The sequence below is a fragment of the Rattus rattus genome, chromosome 1, assembly GCF_011064425.1.
Source record: "Rattus rattus isolate New Zealand chromosome 1, Rrattus_CSIRO_v1, whole genome shotgun sequence".
Taxonomy (NCBI): Eukaryota; Metazoa; Chordata; class Mammalia; order Rodentia; family Muridae; genus Rattus; species Rattus rattus.
The window spans coordinates 13,415,426-13,428,154 of NC_046154.1; positions in this window are offsets into that span (position 1 = coordinate 13,415,426).

The window sequence follows — 12,729 nt, forward strand, 5'->3', positions numbered from 1 at the left end:
CTTTAAACTAACCCAGAATCCTGGGACTTCCCAGAGTCTACTCTGCCAACTAAAGATCTTACAAAGGTTGGATCCAGGCCCACTGAACATGTGTAGAGAAGAGGGACCTACGTTTTGGTCTCAGTGAAAGAGAATGTGCATAATCATAGAGAACTTGATGGTAAGAGAATGGGGACACCTGGAGGGTTGAGGGAAGGAGGGCCCTCTCTCTCTCATCGCAGTGGGGAGTAATGAGAATGAAATCTGGGAAAGAGAACCAGGCGATGGGCAACATTTAAAATGGAAATATTAAAAGTAAATTTGATTATTACTGAAATAAATATTAAATATTACTGAAAGGATGTGAGGATGTTAAACATTACTTTTTAAACATCCATACCAGGATACTTGGAAAAGTCAAGTCTGCAGGGGAGACACCATTTACAAAACCAAAACCAATAAAAAACAAGAAATGAAACCTTCATTTTCTAGGTTGAACTCAAACCATTATCATGTGCAAGGATTAGAAGACTGATTATATACTTCTGAATGGAATTAGTCTCCCATTGTCTTATACATTTGATGTTGGTTCCCTAGTTGGTCACCATGTTTGGGGAAATTTAGTTGTTGGAACATTATTGAGTAAACTATGACACTGGGGATAGGGTCTGAGAAAAAAGAATAGACATAAGTCACTTAGGTGTCCTGCCATTTGTCACTTGGTTACCTACTCTGGAAACATAAATCAATAAACAGTGTGACAGAGTAATGAAGCATGAAGGATACTTTCTTAGAGTATCAGGATGAGTGCCAGATGGCCAGGAAAGACAATTGCAAATAAGTGAGGTGATAAAGATATATTGAGACATTTGGCAGTGAGACACTGATTAGGAAAGAAATTTTCATATAATTATATATATATGTGAGGTCTTACAAGAATAAAACTGAGTCATACTGAAATAGTTCAGAGTAGGAGTAAGTTTTGTACAAATTAATTAATAGAAACTCAAAGAAAATGCAATGATTCAATATAACAGACTTGTTTCGGGGAAGATACTATCGTCCTGACAAAATAATATTCAGGTTATTTAAACTAAAAAAATGTATGTATATGTATTAGAAATAGAACTAAAAAGGGGACTTAGCAATGTACTACAATGATGCCAGTGTTACCTTATGAAGAACTACAGAGAGTTATACACAAATTCATTGAAGAAGGGATGAGTTCTAGAAACAAGTGAATGTGCAAACCTCCTACAACTTAAAATTAGAAGACATATCAAAGATGCGCTCAGACTGAAACAGTAAGGGTTTCCTCTAACAGTGCCTTAGGACTGGCCAGATTAGCATGGAATTCTCCTTTCCTTGGGCAAACTTCATACTAATACCAAAAGGATAATATGGCATAAAATATAAAAGAAGAGGAACACTACAAAGACATCAAGCAAAGTTGGTTTACTTCTATACCCCAAGCAGGTAAACAAAAGCAAATATATGCAAAGAAAAGTTACAGAGCAGATGCCAGAATATACACAAAGACAGAAATGGTTGCTAAATTATAGGGAAATGGAAGGAAAGCTGAGTTTACCCAAAGAATGCTAGACTCTTTCAATACCCAAAACTAATCAATGTAAGACTACAAAGATGTAGGCTTAGGAAAGAAATTATGTTGGGCTCTTTTAACTGGTTTCTAGTTAGGGTGTAGTTCTGCCCATAATACACATTTAATCACTCTGGTTGGAATACAGGCAAGTCCTTCATACTCACTTCAAACTGAAACAATGTAGGCTGGTTACTACGTAGAAGGAAGCACCCAAGTTTAAAAATGATGCCTAATTGGTGGTGACTAGTGTGACAATTCAGAGCAAGATTTGACAAAATGGGATAAGCCCAACATTCATGAGAAGAAAGTGGGAAGGAAAGATACTTAAAAGAAAGAAAGACAATACAGGAAGAAAACAACAGTAACGGAATAGAGCAGAGTGCATGGATAGCAATACAGTACAGCTGAGAAGGAGAACAACAGAGAGGGAGAAGGAAAAAGTTTTACTGGGAGAATTTTACAGAGTCAGATTGAAGACAGACCATGTTGGCACATGTAAAGGCAGAATGAGCAAGAAAAAGAGAAGGAGCCAAAAGATTAGAAAAGACTGCTGCAGTTAATTTAAGGCCACGCAGAGCAATTCTGTCTCTGAGAGAGTGACCAGATTGAATAGATCAGCTAGAAGATGAGTTTGAACCTGGACAGCATAGTTCAACCAGCCAGGTCAGAGTTGAGAAGGAACAAGAAAGGGTAGCTTATTCATTAGCAAACTACAGAGGATGAAAACACACTAGACCTAGATAAGATTGTATGGAGGTTAGAGGCTTCCAGGACGAGGCCTATATTAACTTGCAGTTAGTAGGCCTGAGACACAACAATTACAATAGGAGAAGGAAAGTTACTCTTACAGCCCTGTAGAAAATCTGACTTTGATCAGTATAAGTGTTCTAAAGGAAGAAAGTAGAGAAGAAACAGACCACAGAATAATGAAGGCAAGAGACAAAAAGAAAAGCAAACAGTACAGAAATTGTTAACAGTAATTATTCCACTCTAATCAGGACAAGTTTAACATGGTCCATCAATAAGAACACAATTCAAGTAGAGGAAAACAAGTAGATTGGATAGAATAGGCCATTCAGAAAGCAAGTGCATCTTCTTGAGGAAAGGAACTCAGGCCAGAGCATTCACTCTTTCAACAAGTATCTTAGACTCCTTGGTGGTAGCATTCATAGTGTCAAAAACTGCTATGCAACCTGCGGCTGAGGTCAAAGTTAGCAATGGCCATACCCAGATGTTCATCCTGTGTACTACAATGTCAATCTGCCAGGAAAGATAGGGCCACTGTGATCGTATTGGCAAGACTATTTGTGTGTAACACAGGGTTTTCTGGTTCAAGCTGAGATGAGATCTACAGGAAAAACTGCAAAGGGTACAGTGGGAACCTGGCTAAAATCCAATAAGGAAGGTCCCAGGTCCTAGGAGAGAATCCACTACTGACATGAGCTGGAGGTATAAATGGCCCTTATCTTATACCCATAGACTGAGGCTGCTTTCTTTCAATCTGGATAAATGAAGGTATTTTTAAAAAGGCAACAGTTATTTCAGAGACTCAAAACTAATCAAATATTGAGATCAACTCACTGCTGACTACACTGCCTACCAAAGGAAATCCATATCACATCTAATATTCTTCTCAGATAAACTTTACAGAATCTTTATTGAACTAGAATGTGGGAAAACCAAAGTGATGAACTCTATACAATGTCAAAGGAGTCACACCTCCACACCTTATTCAAACCTTCTAACAGGGTCCCCTTAGCCTTTACACTCCAGGGCTCTTAGGTTTGATTAAAGTGTGAGCAGACTAAGCTGAGCAGAAGATCTACATATAGAAAGGCATTGTTCAGAAAGAGCCTGGAACTTTTCATGAAACAAAAAATGAAAGATTCCAACAACTGGCGAAATATACACGTGAATGAAAGAGAAGATACCATGGAGAATGTTTCATTTACTCTGAGGATTTCAGTTTACTCTACGAGATGTGAGTCTTCTTGACACAGTTCACACAGATTTACAGTCCTTTCTACAGGAACCCTAAAAAAAGCAAGAAAGACAGCAAGAAAATTATTCTGGCCCACCAAATCATGACAACTAAAGTTTCCCAACAAGATCTCTCTGAAAAAAGCTATGAATGCAGGGTCTAAGCATTCCACACATGCAAGATAGCTATAGTATAGAACTCAAGAAACCATGAATATGCTTGGGCAGAGAGCTTTTCATGAACCAAGGAGCCATTTTTTCATGTAAGATAGTAATCATAATTATTCAAAAGGTGCTGTCTAATTCTTTATTAATCTATAGTAAGATTTCTACTTATAAAAATTCCCTGGCCTGTTATCATTCCTTCACATGATGCACATGGGGCTGACCTGGATCTTAAATCTTAAATTTCCTAAAAGTGCATTACCTCTGCCTGTGAGGTTCAGCAATGTCAAAGTCTATGAGAATGGAAGATACTTGTATAATAATGCATTGCCACACTTATGGTTCTGCCCATGCACAGGAAAACTCCATGGAGTTCTGCTGACTGCAATCTTTTTAACATATGTGTAAGAAAATGAAACTTGAAAAATGCTATCTTAAAGGTATAAGAATTGACACCAAGTGACAAGTCCCTATTGCTAAAGACAAGACAGAGAAAACTTATTGTGTACGATGAGACCAAGCTGATGCCTACAAAACCCTTCACTACTGGGTTTCAGTGTCCTTGTTGTGGGAAGGTTCTTTGGAAGCTACATAAAGAGCAATGTACACACAAATCCAACGACAAAGACTTTGATGTATAATCTGTCTTTCCTGTAAAATACAGCAGGTCAATGATGTCTTGAAGATATTGGAAATAACCAGTCAATATCTGATTTAAATACCAAAGGCACATTTGATGAAGGTTACATATCAGTATGCAAATATGTTTAAGGACATGAATATACCAGGATATTTTGTGGAAACACCACCAGTGTTACAAATAATGAGAAGATTTCAACATGGTTTAAAGCATAGGACTTTCATTAGAACAGTCTCTCATCTATCATTTAAATTTAAGAGTATTAATGCCTATGATCTGCCATGTGGCTAGGTCTTTACCTCTCTGAACCTGTTCCCATTGATCTGTTCTCTTCTCTGTCACCTACTAAATCTTTTGCAACTGGTTGGCATTCCTGCATTCCTCTCTCTGTCCAAGAATTCCACCCTATAATGATCATCCCAGGAATTCGACTTCTAACAAGCTATCAGGCATGATACATCACCAAGACATCTTTAGGTTGCCTCTGGGCAAAGAGAATGTCTTGAACTTCCAGTATCTGTCAAGGCTTAGAAAGACAAAATTTACAAATGTAAGGCTGTTGATGGAACATAGAAATGACAATATGAAGATCCTGTCAACATTTAGCTCTCTGCCAATGTAGAAGTCAAATTACATGTAATGTGAAGGAAAACCACCTCAACAAATGTGAAGTTTTCATGAAAGCCAGAAGAAGGGATTGGAGCCCATGATTTGGAATGAAATTTAATGTACAGCAGTCTGGTCTTGAATCTAAAAGCTTACGTCTGCCCTACTTTTCTCTTTTATGAAACACATAAAATTCTCCAAGACTGAAAAATGGAAATAGAAGCAAAAAAGAAAGCAGAAAATGTGACAATCCTGCAAATGCACATAGTAGGGTCTTCTCTAAGAGAAAAAGCACAGTCAGTTGGGAAAATACAAGACAGCTTATGGAATTGGAAAAGATGTTTACAAACAGTGTATATTACACAGATAGAGGCCTAATATACCAAATGAAAATGTATAAGGAACTCAATCAACTGGATGTTCTAGAACAAATTACTTTTTTTAAATGTTACCACATTAAACAGATTTCTCAAAAATAAAAAAAAATCACATGTCCTAGGAACACTGTAAGAATGTTAGCTATGATAGAAATGCAAGTGGAAACTACGTTGAGATTTCTTTTTGTACATGTCAGAATAGCTAAGGTCAGTAAAACACAGAATAGCTCATTCTGGCAAGGATGTAGAGCAAGGGCAACACTCTTAGATTGTTGGGGGGAGGGCAAAGTAATATAGGCAGTATGGCACAATGGAAATTAATATTGTGTTTCCTCAGAAAACTGGGAATTGGGCTATTTCAAGATCTACCTTGGGATATATACTTAAAATATGCTCCATTCTTCTGGAAGGACACCTCAGTATGTTCATTGTGGATAGACAGGAACTTGAAATGAATTAGATTTCTCTGAACTGAAGAAGGGATAAAGAAGATGTGGTATATTTATAAAATAGAGAACTACTCAGCTATTTAAAAATTACTTACCAAATATACAGAAAAAAGATAGAACTAGAAAAAACTCCAAATTTAAGTGGAGTAACCAAAACCCAGAAACACGAACATGGCACGCTTTCACTTAGAAATTGACAGTAGGTATTAGGTTAATGATAAGACAGCTACAGTCTACAGACCCAGAAGAGACAGGGAAAGAGGAAGGCTATAGAGGGAAGCATGGTTCTCTCTGGAAAGGAGAAAGAAAAATAATCTGAGGGTGGGCTGTGTTGAATGGGCACAGGAAAAGGAGGGATCAGTTGGGGAGGCAGAGAAAGTGCAGTGCAGGGAAGAACAGCTGGAAGTAGGGGGTGCAGTGTAATTGAGGTGGATACCTAGAGCACTGGTATCTTCCTAGAATCTATGAAGGTGACCTTAGTGAGCACTCCTAATATTGGAAAATACAGACCCTGAATTGACCATTCTTTGAGAACAGGCACAGCTTCAGTGGTGAATTACATTTCACTGAATTGTTCCCAAAGAGGTCCCATGGAGATTCCTCAATAACCCAGACTGAAACTAGGACAAAAGGGTACTCCCTGAAAATGGTAGGAAGGCCACATTGCTGAGGAAAACTTCTACACAGCTCACTGAATGTGGAGTTCTCAAGCAGGCTTCTACAGCTTACTCCTAACTTGTAGTCTCTTGGGCATGAAAAAGCTCTCCAAAGCCTACAGAAATAGAAGAAATTTACACCAAAGAGCTAAACAACCATCCACCTAAAATCTGTCCTGAATTCAGGATGTGCAGGGGTATGGTGGTACCAAACTCTATGACTGGCCAAACAATATTGACTTTAACTTTAGCTCCATTCAATGAGAGGGAACACATGCCCAAAGGACCTTCCTCAGCAACACTTTGCAGCACTTAAATAACAAGCATGGGAGATGCATAGGTCTCCACCACTTCTTTTGCTGCTGTTACGACTTTTTGCTTGGTGATGTTTTTTTGGGATTACTAATAGTAGAAACAGGTGTAGTTCTGTCTCCTTCATCTGTTTTTGATATGCTTTCCTACTATTGACTTGTGTTTTCCAGCCTCAATATGAGGTTAATTGCCTTGACTTTTTATACCTTGTTTGTCAATCTTTTCTTGGAGCTTTGCTTGTTTCTGAAGACAAAACAGAGGATGGGGAATAGATCTGAAGAATAGGAAGATAGTAGGGATCAGGGGTAGCCTGTGGTAGTGGTAGTAATAGAAACTGTGGTCAGAATGCATTGGATGAAAGAAGATTCACATTAATTAGAAAACATTAATTGAATATGTCCCAAAAGAAATGCAAAGAACAGACACCATAAATGAACAAAGAGAAGCAGAACACTGAAAACTGGGGAAATTTGTTGTTGGCAAGTACAATTCTTCTATGTGGAGAGCTGAGAACATCACACAGAAGTTTCTGACCAGCTCATTCTTGGGTCCTATCTACATCTGTGAGATCAGAAATCTTGCTCTTCCCAATATTAAATGAGTGTCATGCAGGAAGCAAACACAGGTCATTTTTCTCAGGGTAAGTTTCACTAGGTTACTTTGTGGAATTACAGAGGTTCCTTGTCACTTAACTCTCCTCTTCTTGCTTACCTTTAGGGAAAACTAATGGAAACACATATGTAATGCTATGCATGATTGAAACCTTCATTGTATTATGTATTAAATACATAATAACTGACATATAAAATGTTAAATGATTAAATGTACTACTCTCCAAACCAAATGAAAGTACCACAACCCAAGGCTGGTTGTTTGATCAAAAGAAAAGAAAAAGATGTACAACTAGATGAACATTATTACATTTTTTAAACTACATTTTACTGTCACTGTGTAAATTCAAACAAGACAAGTTCATCCTGTTTCTTAACTACATATTCACGTTTTCATTCACTATGACTCATTGGCAGGAAGCTATCACATCATCCAAATAAAGCAACTTTCTGAAATTTTATGGTATGCTATAATAGCATGTTTTTCATCTGTATTAAGAACTCTTACTACAAAGATATTGACTATTAATTTTTCTTCTCTACATATCAACTAAAGGAACATTAGACAAATGCTTGGAAGGTGATTACTTTAGCTAGAATCTGTAGTCTCTTCCTTCTGATTTCCTATTGCTACCTGCAGTGTAGAAGAGATGGCTGAAGCTCTCAACCATTTAACAAATGAAAGGTAGTTAAAGATTGAAATCTACTGAGCCAACTGTGTTGATACTGCCAAAGTGTAGTTAATTACATGCTATATTATGACCTATACAGTACTGTGAATCCTTTAGAGGTGTAGAGTCTTTTAATCATTGGTAACCTGTCTAAAACTATTCCTTTCAAACAATGCCCTCCGAAGGTACTCAGCTGATTCTCGATTAATGTGCATTTAGGTTATTTTAAAATTTAGGTCACTGTCTATTTAACTGCATGAGAACTCTGATACTTGTTAAAACTAATTTTGAGTGCATGAAAATATAATGAGAAGGTTTCTTAGATCCATACCAATTCTGTCATTCTATGAGAACCTTGTAGACTGCAGGCACACATAGCTTGAATTGCATGAGACTGTGAGAAGAACATGGTTTACTGTATTGTTTGTGTAAATGAGGTTCCACGGGTGTAGGCACTATGTCTAAATATATCAGAATTCGTGCACTAAATATGTGTAATTTTACATCAACTTTCAAAACACATCATTAATTCAATTAATTGCAGTTGATATCTGTGGAAAATCCCAACCTACTGCTATTAGAGTTTATTTTGTCAGGTAATACATAATTCATAGTCATATTCAGATATAATTTTCAACTCTGAACCATGTTTTATTTGTACTTTTTATCTTTTTAATTAAGATATATTTGGTAGGATACATTTTCTGTGGCCATAGCAATATATTCTGTGTCGATAAACTTATACTAAAGCCCTCATTCTATGCCTTTAAATTTTTTCACATCTGTTTCAGTTTTCTCCTCCCCATGGATCCACACTCAGGGAGTGACGAAAGTCAAAGATCTCTGCCCAGGTCACCACACAGACCAGCATAACCATACTCTGACCCACAGTCAGACTCATTCCCAGTAGATCAGATCCTGATAGCTCAGAAGTACGACTCCTCCTGTCCTTGGGACAGAGGGCTCCACACTTATCATCTGCTCTCCCTCACTTCTCCATACAGCTGCATCAGAGGACACTCCTGAAAAGAATATTCAAGCTACCTCCCTTTGGAATAGTGATTGCTAGGCCTGCTGAGTATCTTGATTTAGCCTGGACAACCCTGCTGGGCCATGGGACAACAGCTCTTGCTCTGCTGGAGGAATCAGAGATCAAAAGTCTTAGATAACTGAGACATTCTTGCTCTACTCACCCACCCTAGTTTCAGACAGAGCCCTGGCCTGGGAATTTTGCATTTTAGTACAATTTTCCAGTCTCCCAGAGCTCTTCTTGTTCCTCTTCCAAACCACAGGATCATTTGTGTAACATTCCATTGCACACACAATGCCCGCTGTAGCAATCATTACATCATAACTAGGAAGTCCTGCAGGAAACCTTTAGTTAAGGTCAGGCTATTAAAGCAAAATATGACCTTGAATTTGAAAGCAAAAAGTGGTTAATGGAGGTAAATGTGAAAAAGAAATAAAAAGGAAAGGACAAGGCTGATCCTTGTTATTGTACTGCGGAATGTTCATTATAGATTAAGGGAGAGCAAAGCATGACATAGGGCCATCTGGTAGAATCCCTGGGTCCCTGGCATCTTGGACTTTCTTGTGGCTATCCCCAGTTTCCCTCTCCCACTGCTACATACTTATTTTCAAATTCCTTACCCTCTGTCTTTCTCCCACATCTCCTCTTTATCTCAACTGACCACCAGTTTTTCTCTCCCCGCTTTCCTATCTCTCATATCTCTATCTCCCTCTACTTCTCAGAGAATATTCTCTACCCCCTAATGAGTAGTAATATAGCATTCACACTTTGGTGTAATCTTTTTTATCCTTAGGTTTCAAATGGTCTGTGAGTTAAATCTTTGGTATTCCAAGCTCCTTTTTGGCTAATATCCACTTATCAGTGAATACATACCATGTGTGTCATTTTGTGACTGGTTTAAATAACTCGGGATATTTTCAAGTTCTATCCATTTGCCTGCTAATTTCATGAAATCATTGCTTTAAATAGCTGAGTAGTACTCCATAGTGTAAAGGTACCATTTGTGTTGTATCCATTCCTCAGTTGAGAATTCTTTGTTTAGCTGTATATCTCATTTTCCAATAGGGTTATTTGGTTCTCTAGAGTCTAACTTTTCAAGTTCTTTGCATATTTTGGATACTAGCCCTCTATTGGATGTAGGATTGGTAAAGATCTTTTCCCAAACTTTTGGTTACCATTTTGTCCTGAGGGACCAGGAAAAATTCAGACCCCCTAGCAAACAGAGTAGAGACAAAAATGTAGGTTAGACAGTTCACTGACTCTGCTCCAGGAATTAGCTGACCATAAAGTTAGATTAAAATCTGAAAGAACAATCTTGTGAAACAGGAGCTTCTCCTTGTGATTATTTCACTGGTATTCTAGACATTTTTCAATGACGCCATCCCTGCCCCCTTGGGTTGTAGCTTCTTCCTTTAAATACCCCTTCTCTTAGCTACTTGGTGTCAAACTCCTCTACCCCTGCGTGTGATATGAGTCTCAACCCCAGTGCATTGGCTCCTATCAATAAACCTCGTGTGATTACAGCAAGAATGATCTTACATGAATTCTTGAGGGGTTGTGTTATCCGGAGACTTGTGTGAGTGTCTCCTCGCAATGGGGGTCTTTCATTTGGGGGCTCATCCAGGAGATCCACTAGGAGGTGAGATAGTGTCTGTGTTTTTGTGTTGTTTCTTTGTGTATCCTTGCCAGCTGAACTCTGGGTCTGTAGTTTCTCATGAGTACTGGTATTTGCAGTCTCTCATGTGTCAGATAGAGACGGAGGCTCGTGCCTCAGGAGGAGATGGGAGAGTGTGAGTATTGGTAGACATGACAGGGGCTCACTGACTGTGCTGTCCCAGAAACTGAGGAGGGACCCCAGGGACGCCTGGGAGATTCCCGTCTGGGTGCAGGTGAGGATTCGGCCATACTCATGGATTGGAGAAGAACCCACCGTCCTGGCTATCTGGATGCTGGTGAAGATTCAGTGATTCTCCTGGATTGGAGAAGAGACCTGCCCACCCAGCCATCTGTATTTCCAGAGTGGTCTTTGTCTGTGAGTCTTAGGTCTCTGTTTTGTGTTATTTGTGACTTTGACAATGGGACTCCTCTGAGTTTGACTTTAGACCACTGGACTGAAGTTAGGGCTAGAGCACACACTTGTCAGTTGAGATTAAGAAGGGACCATGGCAGAATTTTTGCTCCTCAAAGTGGCAAATGTTCAATGTCAGCTGGCCTCCCGAGGGCACCTTTGACTTAACCATCATTTTTGTAGAATCTGCTTTTCTCCATCTGTCTTTGGTGTCCCATTGGGAAGGAGGAATGATATGGAATCTGCTCCCTTTCATCTGGCTTTGGTGAGCACGTGGAAGCTCCTGTCTGAATCAGTTCAGTTTTGTGGTGCTCTCATGGCAGCCGCTTGCTTTTTGTTCTTGTGTGCACTTCTGTTTTTGTCTCTTAATCTTTTGATTGTCTTTCTGTGTGATTGAATGCTATTTGTCCTCTTCGGCCAACCTCTATTTTCTGGACTCTCTTTTTGTTTTCTCACCATCCCACTTGAGCTACTAGTTAGTAGAATTTACAGGTCCTCTTTACCACCGAGGAAATACAGAATCAATCCTACTAGAGGCCAGAAACAATGTTCCAGACACGGATAGAAGGCCCTCACTTCTGCCTGTTGACTTCAATATGCCTGAAGGTAGGGAATGCTACAAGTCTTTCACCAGGCTCCAATGGTGGGTCTCTGAGGGGGTAAAAAAAATGCCCCACCAATTTGACTAAAGTAAGGAAAAGATATTTAAAAAAAAGTTGCAGAAACTTAAAGGGTTAAGCTAAGTCACTGAGAGAGTAGTGTAATTTGCAGAGAAAGTAAGGTTAAAGTGTAGTTCAGGGTAAAAGAAAGAAGACAAAAAGAGCAGAAAGCTAGGGGAAAAAGAGACAAAAGAAAAAGAAGCTAAAGAGACATAAAAGACAGTGTAAAAAGCTTATTCTGGGCACAGTAGTTAGAGAGACTAAGAAGACAGTACCTGTAACAAAAAAAGAGAATTCCACAAAGATCAGTGGTGCCTATTATATGAAAGAACACTGGGGCAGGGACTGCCCCAATATAGAGGGGAAGCCCACCCAGTGTTTTGTGGATACAGTGGTCCAGCACTCTGTGCTCCTACTTCCCAGTGGGTCAGTGTCCATCAAAAGACCTTCGGTACAGAGGGCTACCGGCAACAAACAATACTCATGGACTACCAGATGAATAGTGGACCTTGGCATGGGTCAGCTAACCCACTAGTCATGGTCATCCCTTACTGCCCCTATCCCTTGCTCATCAAAAATTTGCTCTCCAAATTGGCTTGCGTGGGCTGAAATGGCTGGGTGAGGCCATATGCATGCATATCTATAGACTGTTCATGTGGAGTTTAAGACCTGCCTCAGTTCACCAGTACCTGATGCTGGGAGATGTGTGGCTTAGTGCCGTTATGCCTGGAACACACTGCTCCTGCCATCAGGACACTAACAATTATCAGCCAATCCAGGACTTAAACTGTGGTAGAGTGGCTGATGTTTTGCCTTTGCATGAAATGTTCCAAAGGGTGGGATCACTGGTTAGCTGACATGAACTAGATTCTCCACTGGTTGGGGGCAATCCGGTCACCTTGCTGCCCAATTCTGACCTTGAG